This window comes from Watersipora subatra, chromosome 6, assembly GCF_963576615.1.
Source record: "Watersipora subatra chromosome 6, tzWatSuba1.1, whole genome shotgun sequence".
NCBI lineage: Eukaryota > Metazoa > Bryozoa > Gymnolaemata > Cheilostomatida > Watersiporidae > Watersipora > Watersipora subatra.
Genome location: NC_088713.1, coordinates 20,948,392 through 20,967,228, shown reverse-complemented (window position 1 = coordinate 20,967,228; position 18,837 = coordinate 20,948,392).

The window sequence follows — 18,837 nt, the reverse complement described above, 5'->3', positions numbered from 1 at the left end:
GGAATAAGTTCTGCCCCAGAAATATTCCAATGAGAAATGCAGAAAGTGTTACTCGGTCTTGAAGGGGTTATTTGTCAAATGGATGACATTTTGATTCACTGCACCTCTAAAGAAGAACATGATACGAGACTGAGGAAAGTTCTCGATAGGTTGCAAAAAGCAGGTATTACCCTTAATTCAGATAAATGTGAGTTTGAAGTTAATAAAACTAAATTTATAGGCCACATAATTGACGAAAATGGAATCAGAGCTGATCCGGAGAAAACCAAAGCAGTAACAAACTTTCCGAAGCCATCCAACAGAACAGAATTGAAACGGTTTTTTGGAATGGTCAATTACTTGGGAAAATTTACTCCGCTATTGGCGGATAGGACTCATCATTTACGCCAGTTGTTAGGCAAAGACTGTGATTGGGCATGGGGAGAACTACATGATGAACAATTCAAAAATGTCAAAGAAATTTTAACAAATACCCCAGTATTGGTTTCATATGCTCTGTCTGCCGACACGATGATCAGTGCGGACTCGTCGTCCTATGGATTAGGCGCAGCTGTACTACAAAAGGTCAATGAAGAGTGGAGACCTGTAGCTTATGCTTCGAGGGCCCTCACATCAGCAGAAAAACACTATGCACAAATAGAAAAAGAAGCCCTGGCTATAGCCTGGGCATGCGACAAGTTCAAATATTACGTGGCAGGAAGAGACTTTACAATAGAGACTGATCACAAGCCACTGCTAGCGGTACTAGGTAACAAAGAGCTGGCCAAGCTACCAGTTAGAATGCAATGTTTCCGACTATGAATGATGGCATATAGGTACTCGATCATTTATACACCTGGCAAAAAGTTGGTCCTGGCTGATGCTTTGTCAAGGGCACCAGTGGAAGAGATAGAAAATGACGTAGACGAGTTGAAGGACTCGAAGATGGTATTGGAAATAATAGCAGCTATGCCAATTGCCACGAACAGATTAAACAGAATCAAAGCAACACTACTAGAAGATGACTTAGGAGTGTTGTTAAGTAAATACATTGCAGATGGATGGCCGGACTTGAAGAGATTACCGGAGGAAGCTAAACCGTGTTATGCATTTAGAGATTTTCTGACATACGTCGATGGGATCATTCTGTACAACAATCGCGTATTTATTCCATTGCTGGAAAGGCAGAGAGTATTAGAAGACATACATAAGGGACATCAAGGAGAAACAAAAAGCATCCGAAGAGCAACAGAGATAGTCTGGTGGCCGGGTATGACAGCAGAAATTAGAACAATGGTCAAGAACTGTGACAAATGTGAACAGTTTCGGTTGAAACCAAGGAAACCATTGCTAACTACTCCGATACCAGAGAGACCCTGGTGGAGATTGGCAATGGATATATTTGAAAAGAATGAAAAAGAATATTTGTTGGTGATAGATTACTTTAGCAGATTTGTTACGGTGCACGAGTTGAAACACTCGTCCAGCTCATCGGTAATCATAAGGACTCTGGACGAATTATTTTGTACCATAGGAATTCCGAACACTATGATCAGTGACAATGGCCCACAGTTTGTTTCGGAAGAAATAAAAAGTTTTTTCAGAAAATGGGACATTGAACACATTACCAGTGCGCCACGTTATCCCCGAAGTAATGGTGAAGCCGAAAGGGCAGTAAGAACAGTAAAAGGCCTGATGAACAAGAATACCAACTTACAAGCAGCGTTGTGTATGTATAGAGACACACCACTGTCAAATGGTTATTCACCAGCCCAATTATTGTTCAATAGATCAATGAATTCGATGGGCATTATGCCCGAGGGCAGAATTGACTTAAAAAAGCTGAAGAATAAAGAGTCCCAAATTCGAGCTAAAAGAGACTTGTGGTATAACAAACGACATGCGACAAAACCAAGATCGGATTTAACTATAAATCAGCCAGTGGTCGTAAATAATCCAGGAGGTCAGAGTGTTCCCGCTCGAGTAGTTGCTACTAGAGGTAGGGAAGTAGTAGCTAGAAGTTCCAGTGATACACTTTTTAGGAGGAATCGGGCTCACGTAGTAGGAAGAGGTGAAGCGAATACAGAGTCGGAAGAAGTGCAGGCTTCTCCAGAACTGCTAAGAGAAAGAGAGCAAACAGCATCAGGATTTTCCGAAGAGTCAAGGACATCACATGAAGACCATACAGAAAGGGGACAGGGAGATGATAGAGAGATTACTCAGGAAACACATACTAGCGACAATAGGCTGGAGAGGGAGTTGTCGGCAGGAAACAGTCCGGTAAATAGATGCATATCAAGACATCAGAGCCCAATTCTTCTGAGACATCAAGCTCTGCAAGAAAGGGAGGAACCACAAGAACAGACACAGTTTTCGCCTCGAGGAAGAAGATCTAGTAAACAGCAGAGTGACCCCAAACCAGTATACGTCACAAAATCAGGAAGGCAATCGAAACCTCCAAAGATGTTTGATTTATAATTATCTGATTTCCTTATTATTGTAAATGCGTTGTTATTTAACTGTTATAATTTGTTACAGTCATGAAAACTTTTGTTCTGGGAAACTCTATTGTGAGAGAGTTGGAGGACTCCTCATTTGAAACTATATCAATACCTGGTCTGACGTGGAGCGAGGCGTTACAATATATAACATCGGACTATGGAAGGTTCCGCGGTTCTATTATCTATGTTCATGTAGGGCCTGTAAGGTTTAGTAGGATTAATTATTTGGGTAATGTAAGACAGTGTAGTTTAGATAGACCCAATAATTATAGTTTGGATGAGATATATGAACCTTATAGGATACAGATGTTCAGAAATGACATTACTATAGTTATTTGTACAATCTATCCCATGGACTTTGCCATTTATAACAATCAGCTAGCTATAAGGGCTAGGAGTAGAGAGAGGAGTGTAAGAAATGACAATGAACGGTATACTAGGATGGTGAGAGGAATGGTCGTCGTCGAGAACAGACTGATCATTGATTTTAATATGGCTAGAAATATGGCAACCCCCTATATGCATAGAAGGATTTTCACTAGAAGGAACCACACGTATAGATTCAGACCACAACTATTGAGGGATGGTGTTCACCCAACGAGAGATATAACTAGAGATTGGGCCAGAGAAATAAGGAGGGTGAACACAATTAATATGGAAAGATTAAGGAGGAGGTTCATCTAAATAGAGTTGTACATATGTATATATAAAATAAATAAAATAAAGGATAAAAACAAAGTTACTGCTGGTTGTTGGTATTTATGTTTGTAGAGAGGGTGTGAGGGCACCCCGGAAGGAAGCTTGAAGGGGAGGTGTAGGGTATCGTGAGAACGGCATTGACCCTAACGGAAGATCACGAAGTGCTGGCGAAGCTAGTCGACAGCTGACAGAGATATCGGAAAGGCCTTCTTGTCTAGGACGGTGAGCTTGCTGGACGTGCTCGAGAAGCTGATACAATACTTCAACAATTTAAGGTATAGCTTAATGTTAAGCATATACTACAATATTAACATAGTCTCTATTATATATTATAACTACTTAGTGATATTAACACAGTCTCTATTATATCTTATAACTACTTAGTGATATTAACACAGTCTCTATTATATCTTATAACTACTTAGTGATATTAACACAGTCTCTATTATATTATATAACTACTTAGTGATATTAACACAGTCTCTATTATATCCTATAACTACTTAGTGATATTAACATAGTGTCTATTATATCATATAACTACTTAGTGATATTAACACAGTCTCTATTATATCATATAACTACTTAGTGATATTAACATAGTGTCTATTATATCCTATAACTACTTAGTGATATTAACATAGTCTCTAATATATCCTATAACTACTTAGTAATACTATCATAGTTTCTATTATATATTATAACTACTTAGTGATATTAACATAGTCTCTATTATATCCTATAACTACTTAGTGATATTAACACAGTCTCTATTATATCCTATATATCCTGTAAGTACATTTATTTATGGGTACTAAAACAATGTCAGCAATCTCAGTTGACATGTTGACAGTTGACATGACATCTCAGGTCTGTATACATTACATACGGAAGCTTTGGATTTTAATTTAGTAATTGTCAATTATTACTCTCAATTGTACTTTAAAATCATTTTACAAATATTTCTGAAGTCATTGCAGTTGCTATTTAGACTTTTAATCAATGACGCATAAGTATGTGACGCATAAGCGTATGTTAAGTTTTTGCTACCGAGTTTTTTGGCTGCTTTGCTTCACTAGTAAAAACTGAATTGATGAATTAGCAAGCATTAACAAAGAGACTATTGTTTGCTGTTAGCTGTTGCTGTTCAGTAAAAAACTACATTTATGGAACAAGTGTTACAAGTTAAATGCATTACAGTCAACCCTAGCTATTCGATTTTAGTTATTTTTTATGTTGGCATCGTAAGGCAAAAACTTCATAAAAAGGGTTATAGAAACCAATAAGTAAACACCTAATGCAAAGAACTTCTGGTAAAAGTTATTAAGGCTCTATATACATACTTTACATATTATAATTAGCAACAAAATTATTTGTTATCTTTAGTAACTATAGTTACAGTAACTTTAGTGTATTTAGTAGTGATAATCTGCAATAAATGTAACATCACTATGTACTACACGCAGCACGTAACATAGGGAGTTCTCATCTTTGTGTCAGATGTATAACAACAATGTCGAATTTGACTGAAATGAATTTAGCTTACTAAACACATACTTTAATCTAAAGTTTAGTATGTATTTTTAAATATTTTGCTGAACTTCAACTGTTTCATAGCTAAAATTTTATCATCGGTTTCTGTCTTTGTTTTCATAATAAATAATAATGAATAACCCCGAACAGAGCAAAATTTAGCATCGTATCTCATTCATTCGTTGTTAGAGTGATTTTGGCAAGTAGCGTATTTGTTATTCAAATGGCAAAAAATAATTTGTATGGAGATGGCGAGAAATCAGCATGTTCCACTTCACTTGGCAAAAAAATTATATAACAAGGTCATCGTTACGCGAGGGTGTACTGTACTCATAAATCCTTCGAGTGTTAAATCCCATCAAATAATCTTCAATGTACATATATATGGTAAATAATGAAGATCCATAAAATACTTATGCTTACAAAATAATGGCAGTTCAACAAAGCGAAAGTTTCTATATTTCACTAACGAGCTATTATCAATCATCTGCAACTGAGGTGCAATCAAACCAATACGATTTATTAGTGTTGCTCCAGCCCGGAGAGAGTCAGAATGGCTTTTAGTCTGTTTATAACTTGAAATACGTTTTACAAAGGCAGATACATTGCAGTTTTCATTGTAATTCTTATATTATTTAGTAATTACAAAAACAAGTTAGATCATATAACATAGGTTTTTGCGATAACTAAACGGAACAAATGATCTGGATGTGTGTGATTACAGATCAAAAATATTTCCTGTAATTCAGTAGTTAGTTGCTCAGTGTGTATCTATTTTAATGCCAATCTAAACTGATCCTTTGGAAGAAAAGGATATATCGCCGTTTTTTTGCTTGTATTTTTGTGCTATTGCAATACAGTAAATGCTTCTATAATGTATACCTCTTATAATGTAAGTTCCAGATGATGTAAAAAAATTATCCGAAGTTGTTGCTTCCTATTAAGTGAAAATTTCATACAAATTAAAATACCAAGTTGGCGTGTTTTCAAATTCGATTTAACCATTAATATATTTCGCAGCATTTACAAAAGAAAAACTGACAAGCGTGAAGCATTATACTTAATATATATATACAACATTCACAACAATCGTGTGATCGATCACCGGATATGTCAACAAAACAGAGAATAGGGTAGCTGCGTATTGTTCATAAATACAAAGGCAAATGAATGGTGCAGGTGTTACAGTGTTGGTCGACCAATCCGAATGCCATGTGTTGGAGTATTGTTAAGTGTTTTTATCTTAACCCTGAGCCCTGGATGCAGATAGATGACAAACACGTTTTACCGCTTTTTTGTAAAACATTTTGTTGCTTTGATTGGTTGCAGACGTATAAAATATTTGTTATAGTTTTACTTTGCAGAATAGACATTGCTTATTTTAAAAAAAATAAACAAATCATTGTAAATGAATGTCGAAGATGCTTGCTTTTTATGAACTTATTGTAAAAATTGCTCAAATCATGGTCAATATAACTAATGAGAGCGAACAGAAAAAGGAAACAAGTCGTTGATGCAAACCAAGAATGCTAAAGTTACAGTACAGCCCACAAACTGAAAGAGTTAAATCAAGTTTTTCCTTTTTTATGGTCAGAGGAGTGAGTTTGAAAAGATGTTAAAATGGATTAGACAAATTACATGTATTTTACTGTGCCTATAATGTGAAATCCCTATAATGTAAATATTCCTGAAATGGATTGTTTTTGTTGTAGGAATGCGTACTGTATATGATTGGTCAATTGATTGTTGTACTCAATCCATGATGAGCATTAAAAATGGAAAAACAGCATGCAGCATTTCACCGATCTTGTGTCGGCGACTGAGACAAAGCAGTTTTCAAAAGCGATTTGCGTTTTACGTAAACTGGCTTTAGTTGAGTTGAAGCAAATCTGACAAATCGTCCTTGTGTAAACGCACCTTAAGTTGATAGAACCCTCTTACGGAGTTTCTTATTCCTGTCTTGTTATGACTTTTGTTTAAAATGTGATTTTATATATTAAAGATGTGATTGCGTCAAAAAATTCGATCAAATGAAATTGAGGCCAATAAAAGGTTAAAGCCTCAGGCACAAGTTGATATCGTTTTTTGTCTTGGTAGACTAACCCCGTCCAGAGATAAGCATTTGAATGAGGCCACCTTTTAAAATGCTCAGATTTGAACGAGTGCTTTATTCATGATGTAACGAGATACATGTGTAAGAAAATCACCAGCAAAAAATATAAGATCTCTTCTTTAGCCAATCATCAGCACAAAGTTTTTATATACGTAATAATAAATGTTATCACTCGTAAAACGTGTTGTCTGTGATCTTGAAATTAGGGGTTTAGTCTATTATTAGAACGCATCGACATAGATATTCACTTAGTTAATTAACATTGTTAAAGTAAAGAGTAACTCGATTGACACATTATATTGACAAACAACAGAATTATAACGATGCTTCCAGTTCCTGAGAAGGTGACTCTGATTTTTCTGAGCATCAGGTGGTTAAAGTTTGGGACAGACAGCTTATAGTTAGAGCTGACAGGTGTTATGCTGCAGAGGAGGATAGCGGAACGGAGGTAAATTTATCTTTTACTATGAGTCTCCTATAGATCTACTTTTGTGTTTGTATTCAGATTATATTTCCTTGTTTGAAACTATAATGTAGTTTCCTGTGCGCGCGAGAAACGGACGCGCAGTGAGTTCTCAACGGCTTCTTTTTAGTCTATAGCATCTAGCAATGCAATGGCTTAGATTGATGAACAATTGTTAAATATACTAAAGGTCATAATTTTAGTACTCATGAATACATTCCCTAATTAATAAAATTTTAACTTTTTGCTATCACCAATCAGCATTTCACACATTTTTACCATTTCACTTAGCTGAAATATTTACATCAAATTTTCTTTGGCAGTTTTAGCGCGCGTAAATTAGATTTATGATTAGACTTTATGTTCACTTCTCACTTGTAGAAAGTGAGGAAAATTGATTGATCAATGCTCCTATTTAACTCACAGAAACAAAGCTTCAAATTGTTGGCTTGGTGTGCTTATGCTTTTTAAAACATTTATTCATTTTTAAAATTACAGTCGCAATCTGTCTAACTTCCAATTTGAAAGCTTCTAGTAGATACCCGTTAGAACGACATATCTTTGAATGACAAACTTACTGCATTTGTTTTCTTGATTAGAAGATGCTTATGTGTTCCCACAACCGAAGCATTTTTGTGAGCGTAGAAACTGCCATAAACGGGAAAGAGAGACATGAATGTGTGCTGCATCAACCATGATATGTTTTGTTTGAGTTTGCTGCAGTAGATTGAATTGTCCTATTATATGAGCTGAAACTACATGTATGTAAGTGGCCACGACTTATATGAATGTTTTCAATATAAGCTTTATGCGGATATGAAATCTTTTTGCTTGTAATAATTATATATTAAAATAATATTGTTGACGATGATGCAAAACATGATTTCAGAATATTGAAGACATAATAGATCATAGCCCCGTTGCCACCTGTGCTGAAATCTTGTCTGATAGATAGATTTACAAAGTGTAACTAGAGCTGTATTGACAGGTACTTATGCATAGCTCGCCTTAATTCCAATGGACCAAATAAATGAAGTGCAAAAGAGATTTAAGCTCAACGCTACTAAGTAAAACAGGTGACTCCACAAACTGCCAACCAGGTGCAAAAATAGCTTTGTTAACCCTTTGCCAGAATCCGTGGGTTGATTTATTTCAAAGAAGTTGACGCTTTACGTTCACCATTTTGAATTAACCAATCAAGAGGGACCAGTGAAATTTTTCTATAAATTGATACTAATAATGGCTTGATAACGTTGACTATACATGACTTTTTAGGGATGCAGTTGGTTTTTGCCATATATTCGAACATAGTCCTTTCAAACAGGCAGCTGGTTAATTTTACTTAGTAAGTACATAGTAGTTTCCTGTGTAGGTAGCGACAGGACTGCGCCAATACAAAGAATACTGCGCCAATAACATTAGCCAACTTGAATACCAGAGATAGAGAGAGGTTGTAATTTTCATTACATCATTTTGGGCAAGTCTGGACATGTCTTTTTTCCAGAGTGTTTTTACTGTGATCATTTTTTGTCGATTTAAATCTTCAAATATCTTGACAATGAGATTGCAAAACACAACAAACAACATCTCAACTGATAGACAAAAAAGTAAATTCTTTGAAAATTAACTAAAATTTGACGCAATCACATTTTTAATTAATAAAAATATTAGTAGAAATGTACATCTGGCCAAAACTTTACGTATATTTTAGCATTTTACTTTTTATCTATTGTACACAGCTAGTAAATTAGCAAACAAACCACACTACCACTAATCAGGTGACACAGGTGATATATAATCACTGTAAATACCTTTACACTGAATTGAAAGAAGTACACTAATATTATTGCCATGAGATTACTCTACCATAACTGCACATATATACGGTCTTTGCCTCGTTGATGAGTGTATTAGTGCCTTATTACAAACAATACAGTGACTGCTTTCCACATTTGACATAACAGATTATCTGAAGTCTGGGAATTATTGAGGCGATACTTGAAATGAACAATTTCTGTTTAGTTGTAAAGCTTTGTACAAAGCCAAAGAAGATGGCTGACTTCACACCGAGTTAGTTTGCCTTATTCTAGTTAAGACAGTTTTATGATTTCATCTATTTTAGGATCTAAGAGAGAAGATGACGAATTGCATGCAGATGTTCTACTTTACCTTGTGGCAGTTGATAATTAACACCATCTTAGAGATCAGATCAGATGAACCCGTATCATCAGTCCAACTTTCAATCAACTCATTCAAGTAACTTTCTATTGCGTGGCAATCTTGGTACTGCAGAAACAGTTTGACCAGAAAAGAGCGAAGTACAGGAGTTGGTGCCACAGCTTCGTCAGATTGAAAAAGTGAAAATACACTTTTGCAACCACGGAAAGTGATACGATTCATCAACCACTGAATGATTTCAGCATCAAGGTTCCTTCTGGACAGAAAAACCAGGTTTGACACAAAGTGCCCAAAGAAGTTGTTGATGCCATTTCGAAAGTCTTCAAAATTCTGTTTCTTCTCAGTACTGCAAAAGGTTTTGGGTACTATAGGTTAGAAATATACCATATACAACTATTCGCTTTCAATACAAACAGCTTAGAATCTCACTAAGCAAAAGTGTTAGACTTAGAGTCCTTACTCAATTGTCTCGTCCTTTTCTACATCATACACATAGTTTTGAGGAACTCTCTTATCACATGAGGATGATGGGCACAATTTCAATTGCTGTACACAAGATGAACAGATACAGTGGCCACATTCTGGTAACTTGGAAGGAAACCCTATCGCTTCATTGCAAGCAGGACACTTTCTTGGGCAACCACTAAAACAAAGTTGATAGCTATGAAGACAATAAAGATATTTGTTCACAAAAAACATAAGTAAAATATTTTAATGATCTTTTTCCATCTAAATAATTATAGGAAACTTATCTTCTAAATTTAAAATTTGATTCGCTCCATATTTGTCGTTTCCTGTTTGTTCCCAATCCATGTAACCTAAATACCTTTATATCTACATGTGACAATCACATAGTTATATCCATCAGCAATCTGTACTACAGAGCACCTGATTGAATAGTGACACGTTTCAACATAGCATTTTCATCAATGAACTAGTTAGCTCGTTACATGGAACCTGACAGATGAACTTATAGAAACAAGATCACTCTTTATGAAAATTTCTTTATATGATTTACTATATAAACATATCAGTTTAGTATTAAGCAGCCAGTTCATAGCTGCAGTTTGCTCGGTGGAGCTTCATACGGTAATGAAGTACGCATGTGCACACAACTGAACTGCATCTTCATTGTTATTACACCTACCAGGTATTACTATCTTTAAAATCCTTATAAATAACAGATACAAGAGTTATCTATGCCAGAGTGGACTATGAAAAATGATAGAACATATAAAAAATAGACTATGTATAGCCATACTTGAGGAGACTACGAATGCTATCTCCAACGATCTTTTGCAGAGATTGGACAATCTGGTCAAACCCTTGTCTTTTGTAGTAAGTTGCTTCCGTCTCAGACTTCTACAACATGAAAAATATTTAAAGAAAATTATCTGGCGAAAGACAATTTAGGCATAGTTTCTTAAGGGTGGCTTAAGACTTCATGCTATTGAAGTACAGTGCACCCTCAGGATACGATGTTGATCCGTTCCAGGGTTGGCATCATATAAGTAGTTAAAAATTTGTATGCAGGGATAAAGAGACCATCGTAATTATACAATGCAAACATCCCAAGGTAAATATTGTCAAAGTTTTATGAAAGTGTGTACATAGTGAAAATTACTAACAGAATAGTATGTTAAATGTAGTAACTATAGTTACCTACAATACCTGTATTGCATTTAGTGTATTTTAATGGTTATGATCTGCAATAAAATGCAACATTATGATGTGTGTACCAAATGAAGTACGTACGGTAAGGAGTTCTCACCTTCAAAATGTATGTTGGCCTATAATATAAACTTTAAATTTACTTCAAATAAGTTGAGCCTACTAAACTCGAACTTAAAATAAAATTTTAGTGTGCATTTTTAACACATCGGTTTGTCTTCACTTTCACTATAACATTTAGCGTGTCTGGTTTAAATCTTTTTCAACCTATTTCAACAAGATCGAGCGATGAAGTCATTGAAGGCAGCCTCTTGCACATTTTACCATTTAATGGCCATCAAAAGGAAAAATGAAATTTTATTTACCATACAGGATGTACATACCTTTGGAGTAGCGTGACTCGAGCTGGCACATGCAGTGAGTAGAGCAGAGAGGAAACAAATCGTCTCAATGCTAATTATGTTACCGTACACTTGAAAATAAATTTAATAAGTAGTGAAATGAATTTTTTTTAGCAGGTTAAAAGAAGTTGTCTAATCCTGTCCAATTTTCAACTAGTTTTTAAAACATTCACTAATTTCTGGTCCTGAAAAACAAAATTGGTCAGAAAGACACAGCTTTTCTGTTGGAGCAAAGTGCTATAAGAAAACAAGCTAACTTGGTGCAATGTATGAGATAGCCAACTTGATAACTTATTGAAAATGATGCTTGCTGATGCATTGTAAATGCTGGTACAATGCAGAAAATTGTTAGCTAGCTAACGCTTGTAAAAGGATCTAGAGCAGGTTGTACAGTAGTTTGTCATGTATGAAATGTGCACAAAAATCAATTTACCATACATACAGAAGTTTCAAAGTATTTATACCCTAGAAGGTAGAGCTTTACCGAGTTCTAGGAAGTAATGTGGATGCGTCAAATATCTTGAGTAGCTAGCTATATATGAGTTACATACATAGGATGATTCATATTTACCTAGTAGAAAACAGGCTCACCTGCAAAAACATGATTACACAAGAAACTAAAACACAAAATAAAAATGAAATAAAACAATACATGAAATTAATAAAACATGAAAAACATGTCACACAAAGAAGATAAATATTGATACTCATTATAAATGCGTTGCACAGTATTGTTTTTATGTACCAGTCCGCATCAGTTAATTGAAGATTTAAAATTTTTCTGCCGACATAGGTTTTTCTGAATGGCTGCTCTTCTTAAATGCTGATCTCGTGCATGACCTCAAACTCCTTCAAGTTGTCAGTCGTAAGCTCGTCCTTGTGCATGCTTAAATGCATTTCTTGTTTTCAATAATAATTGCAATTGCTTATCGGTTGCGACTATATTCCTTGGCAATATTAGCAATACGGGCGCCTTCTTTCTAATTGTTTATGACTTTCAACTTTTTTGTCATGGAAATTATTTTTCCTTTGTCTTGTAACAGTCTCAGATTCCATAGATAACGAGTTAAATATAGACACTTGTAGTATGCGGAAAGAAAATTTATCATAAAAAAGAGTAAAACGCTAAAAATGAATATTTGCTTTTGCTTATGAACTTTTTACAAAATTTCCCCACATGGAATGCTGACCTGAGAGAAGTCGGTCATTGTGTCTCTTCTAAATGTTGTGAAAACGTTTTCGGCGAACTGAGTTTATGCGTCTTTGTTATTTCGACGTACGTAATAGCACTGACTGCCAAATTTGAACTCAGACAAAATTTTCCTTGAATTCATACGATGAAATAAAATTTGTATACTGATGTGAAAATCTCATATGCTCAACTTTGTAAAGTGAAAAAAATCGTATATAAGGGTAATCGTAACCTAAGGGTGCACTGTAGTATAAATAAATGCAGATTTCAGTTCAAAGGGAAATATGTTGAAATACAGCCATGAGACTTTATGTGTACAACATCCCCTTGTTCATACAATTTTCTAAGCTAAATAAAATTTATTGTTAACCTACCGGGAGAAACATGAGAATTTTCTGTGATGAACGTGACCCGTCTTGTTTCTTTCCTGGCATTATAACATGCTCGACGTACAACTTCTTCAATTCTAATCTTGACCAGAGCTCCCTGAAAATATTGACGGAAACACAATGCTCTGTGAGTAAATTTCATCAGATTGTTGGGGTGTTTGTTTAATACACGACAAAAAAAAACAAAATAATACAATTATTACTTTATATTTTTTACTTAGCCAAAGTAAAGTGCCAAATACCATATCTGAACCTGTTTAGTAATGTGCATATTTGCAAGTTCATATAGTGGCGATAAATCACTACCTTCTTCAAAAACAGATAATCATACAAAGTTACCTGAAACTGTTTGATTGATCATCAGTCAATTGACGAGCCGACGGGTCAATGACCTTTTCCATCAGGAGCTTACATTGATCCACTAAGTCTACCCATTCTTCTGCATATTTCTGTATTTCTGCCAGGGGTGTGTTTTGAAACACATTAATCAACAGCCTAGTTCCAATGATGTCGAGGTTTGGCATCTGCAAATTATCAAATAGACAGTAGAATTAAGCATTTCCAGCCTAATGGTAATGATGCTACTTCTACCACTTTGTGAGGCTAACAAAAAACTCTATGATAACAATAATCAAGTTTTTGTTATCATAGAGCATATTAATTTAAATCATAGAATAAAAATAGAAGAAAATTGGTTTTATTATGTCATAGTACTATTACTGGAATGGCAGTTTATATCATCTGTGAACTTTAAAGCTCAAAGGCTAATGCCAACAACATTCTATTTACTGTAGAAAGGATAAGATTAGCCTGTTACGCTTAAGTTTTAAACTTTATTTTATGACGAACAAAATATTAATTTTACTTTATGAAATAGGTGCAATTTTCTAGTAGAAACTATTATCAAAAGGTTTTTGTTCCCCATCATTGGTTATTGAAATACTATAAATTGTTGCAATTACATCACTGCAACATAACTGCACAAAATTAAAAATATATAAATGCATATTAAAATAGGTGTTATACAATTGAACTTGGTTGTTTTGTTCAGTAAACAATCACACGCTACCCAAATTTGATTGTCTAACTTTTATCAATGATTGGTGGAAAATAAAAGACAGAGACAATGCATTCGAGTCTGAATAATTCTGACTAGGATAATTTGAATTTATGTTTAATTCATACATTTTTGTTTCTCTATATAGGGTAACTCATCATTGTAAGTAGTCTGACTAATTTGAATTAACTCTGGCCAGTTCAAACTAGAAAATAATAAAATGTTAAAGATTAACAGAGCTGAATACATGAGTATTACGGGAAATTACAGAATCAAGCACATTTGCTGTGACATATACTCCTTGATGATTGTGATAGATGTGTCAATTTAATAGATAAAACTCTAGATTGCCGGCTAACACATTACCTTTATCTAACACATTATCTTTAGATAACATACTAAAGGTACTAACAAACAGCTTTACCATGTATTAAGTTATGATTTGTTAGTTGAAATGATAACAATTAATATATGAAATAAGCTATAAGTTGGTTGAAACAATGATCATAAAAATGAGAAAACTTAAAAAAAACTCTAAACCCAAAGTATTTCACTCGTTTTCATGCTAGAAAAGTTAGAAACAAAAATTATTTATTTAGTTCTATACAAAACCGGCAAACCATTGACTAGCAGCAACTATTATAGGACACTGACAATAGTTAAATTACCGACTGACATTATTTATTTGATCCTTTTGGAGTGGACTTACAGACTATGAAAAGATCAGCAAGGTAAAGGTAAATACAATTAATCTAACTGTACCGTCACAATTGATAGAGCACGATCAGCATCAAGTTCATATTCTGGGTTCTCTTGGGCCACCGCTCTTTTTTCATTAACCACTTCTTCCTTAATTTTTTTTCCTTGTTGGCTAGAAACAGCAATGTCCATGAATGAACATTGTTTCTGCTTGTCAGTACCTGATTGGTACTTCTCTAATGCTTTGGTGGTTTGTTCTTCAATATCCTGAGCTAAAGTTTTAGCTCTGTCACCAAGTTTTATCTTACAAGACTCCAAGTCGAGCTTGAGAACCGCTGATAAGTTTTGAAGCTGGTAGGAAAGCTCATTGTAAGCAGCATGCACCTGGATGAAACCGAAGTTGTCACTCCTCTCCTTGGTCAGCTTGGCTAGTAGCGCTCTGTTGACAATCTACAAAGTACCATGCGTCATGAGAGACCATCACGTGAAATAGCTATATATACAATAGTTATTCACTTTGTGAAGGCAATCGAGTGGTACAGTTGATAGTGTGCTTGAATTCGAGTATTCAGATTACCATTCCAATGCTCGGTGATCCTGGATGGACAGTCACGGCTTTTGTTAAAATAAAGATCGTTTGTTTGAATTTAGATCAATCATAAATAACTGCTGATGATAATCAAAAAGTATTATGAGTAAAGACTTCAATACAAAGGAAAACATTGAGCGACTTAATTTTTATTCATGTAATCGAGTCATTATTAGCACATTTTTGTGGACACTTTTCTACTGACCGCTTGCTATTATGAAGAGCAAATAGCAAATATTGCTGTTTGCTATTACTCTTGATTTGCGAAGGTTTATGGATGTCAAATAGTCGTGGTCAAATAGAAGTAGGATTCAATTGAAGGATAACGTTTTATTTTTCAACACATCCTCCATAGTGTCGCTTAAATAGAAGTGACGTTCAAATGAAGGTGGTGTTCAATTGCAGGTTTTGCAGTATATGTACAATAGTTTTTTACTTTGTAAAGCTGAAAGCGTGGTGCAGTTGGCAGCATGTCTGGTTTAAATTCAAATATTTGGTTTCGATTCCCAAACAGTGTTTGCCAAAATCTCGATCAGTCAATGAATTCTGAGAAACCTTTCTTTTTTGACTTATTAAAGCTATTACAAGCAGTCCACTAATCAAAAAATGTATTTTTTTAATTTGCAGGCCATATTTTAGACATAAAACAAATCAAAACAAAGTGAGCACATGGCTTATTTGAATAAAACTCACTCACTCTGTAAAACCAATGCTAAACTAGTAACTCGTGCAAAACTAATAAACTCGAGATAAAAGAAAAGGGTGCAAACATTGTTGGTGTAATAACATTGGAGATGTAATTCAGCTGTGTGGGTATGTTTTAATTGTGTATTGAATGCCACTTGTGACCGATGTCTAAAAAACAAACTGAAGATAGGAACTGCCAGCTCCTAACATAACTGAGTTGTTTAATGAGGCAGTACAGTAGCTGAAGCATATCAAAAGGCTTCCATGAATTGTGAACTTGTTTCAATAAATCTCATCACCTAGTTCATCATCAAGTGCATCTATAAGCTTTCATGTCACATGCCAATCAGTACTTTACGTAAATGATACATAGGCCAGTTAACCCTTTCACTGCCATCCATGTACAATTTTAGCTACCGGGCTACTGTCAGCAACTCTATCTAGAAAACTTTAGTTAAATATTTTATTTTGCCAACATGTTAACAACTACTGGCATGCAAGAACTTCAATGTATCTATACTTTGAACATTAATAAAGCTATATGAAGCTACGAGTGCTACAAAACTAAAGCGATCCTCCACAATGTTTCTTACTCTTACAAAGCTATTACTTTCACCACTATCAAAGTCAGTGCTGCTAATTTAATTATCTGTGTAATTACTAAAATATAAATCGGCACATTGTCATTAACATCAGTAATTCTCTGTTTTCTAACTCCAAAGGTACTTACAAAGGCCATAATAAGACTAAATAGTTTGAATGTCGGAAAGAAGAAAATGTTCGTTTGTAAGTTGGGAATTCCCGAACAAAAATTAAAAATTGCTTCGCATATTTTATAAAGAAATCTACGGACAATAGTGGCAACACCATAAAAAGTGCTGAAGATCATTGGTTATGCTGTCAACAAATAATAAAATTAAGCTACATCTCAATTGCTGGGAAATTTGCATAAATGCGAGTACGGCAGTGAGTTGGTTAACATATATGTTACAATATAAACCAAAAACCTGATATTGCCCCCTAATGTAAAGAAAAATAGAAATTACTTCAAAAAGTTTTGAATGAACTTAATTCAAACTTAATTAAATAGAACTGTCATAAGACAAAATGTATGAAAAAATTACAGTAATACATTATGCAATTGCAAACAACTAACAGCTTGCTAATTTCTTTCAGCACACTAAATATATTTTTAAAGTCGATTAAAAGGTCATCTTGTTAATTTTAAAATAGTTGCAAATAAATAAATGATGTGACCTTAAAAGCAAAGAAGCAAAACATGTGATTAAAAATTTATGTAAATTACTGCTATTTAACATTGTTTCTTGGGGAACTTCTAGAACTTAAGAAAAATTACTCAATGCGTATTTTTTTGCAATATTAATAAAAAATATTGCAATGCGAAATGTAAAAGAATAAGACAGTTTAGACAAAAAAACATGCAAACAGAAAAACTTAGGAATCAGTAAAATGCATGTAGGAATGTTTAGAATAAGGCTAAATTCGGAAAAGCAAGCAGTTAGCTTTATAAACCAAGTTTTGAAAAAATGAAATTTCAAAACATATATCGATTATTGCAATAAGGTAGATGTCCTACAACGTAAATAATTTGTTCTCAGAATGTTTACCTCAGTTGGATTTCAGGTTACACAAACAGTAAAATACATGCCTAACCTGTTCCAAATTGTCCAAAACTCACCCATTTGAACCTTCGAATAAAAAAACTAAAATTTTATCTTCAATTGAATGGCTTACAGCAACCATGGTATTTTTGGTTTTAACTGTTCTCTTTTATGGTCTGTATGGTTCTCTTTGTATCGTTCATGGTTATAGTAATTTTACATTATAGAGATATGCACACATTGAATGACAATTTAACTTAGTTTTTTCATCTTTTAGTCTGCAAGGTTTAGGCTAAAAAGAAAAAATTGTGTGTTTCTAACAGTAGGTAAAATAAAAAAATATATTTACTATTGCAAAAGCGGTGTCTGTCTGTCCATCCGTTTGTCCAAACCCACGGTTAAAGGTTAAGATAAAAGATTGATTTCGACACGTCACAAGTTGAGACTCTAATTCATGACATTCAGATTGATAGACAGACATTCTAATACCTGCACCAATCAACTGCCTTTAGGTATTTCTGAATAATTGTGCACCTACTTATTTCCTTCATTTTATCAACACTCTTGACAATCTCTCATGGCTAGACTGCGAGGGTATGACAAAGATACCCCTATACATACCTAGTGTTCTCTTCAAACTTTTTTATTAATTTTGAATTTGTGACTTTGCAATGACTTGCACTGAAATTTTACATTCCCGGTATATAGATTTTTTTTACGAAATAAAAGCAAAAACTTCACAAAGATATTTTGTGCTAAGTGTAATTTATGGAATCGAGTGGAATTTAACCAGCCTTTGAAAAATGAAGGATTTAAGAAGATATTGAAAATAGCAATAAAGGGCTAACAAATAATTAAGCAATGCAATGATCTGACTTACCTGGTGTTCAGTTTTGCTAGAGCAGGGATGTGCCATGTAGACAAAGTCATGCACGTAGTCAGTTGTCAACCTTTCCATTGTTTTCACATCCAACTGACTGATTACTTTACCAACAGTTGTTTCTTGGAACCAGTTGTCTCCTTAGTAACGATATATTTTAAGTGTGATTAGTGTAACTGTCAAT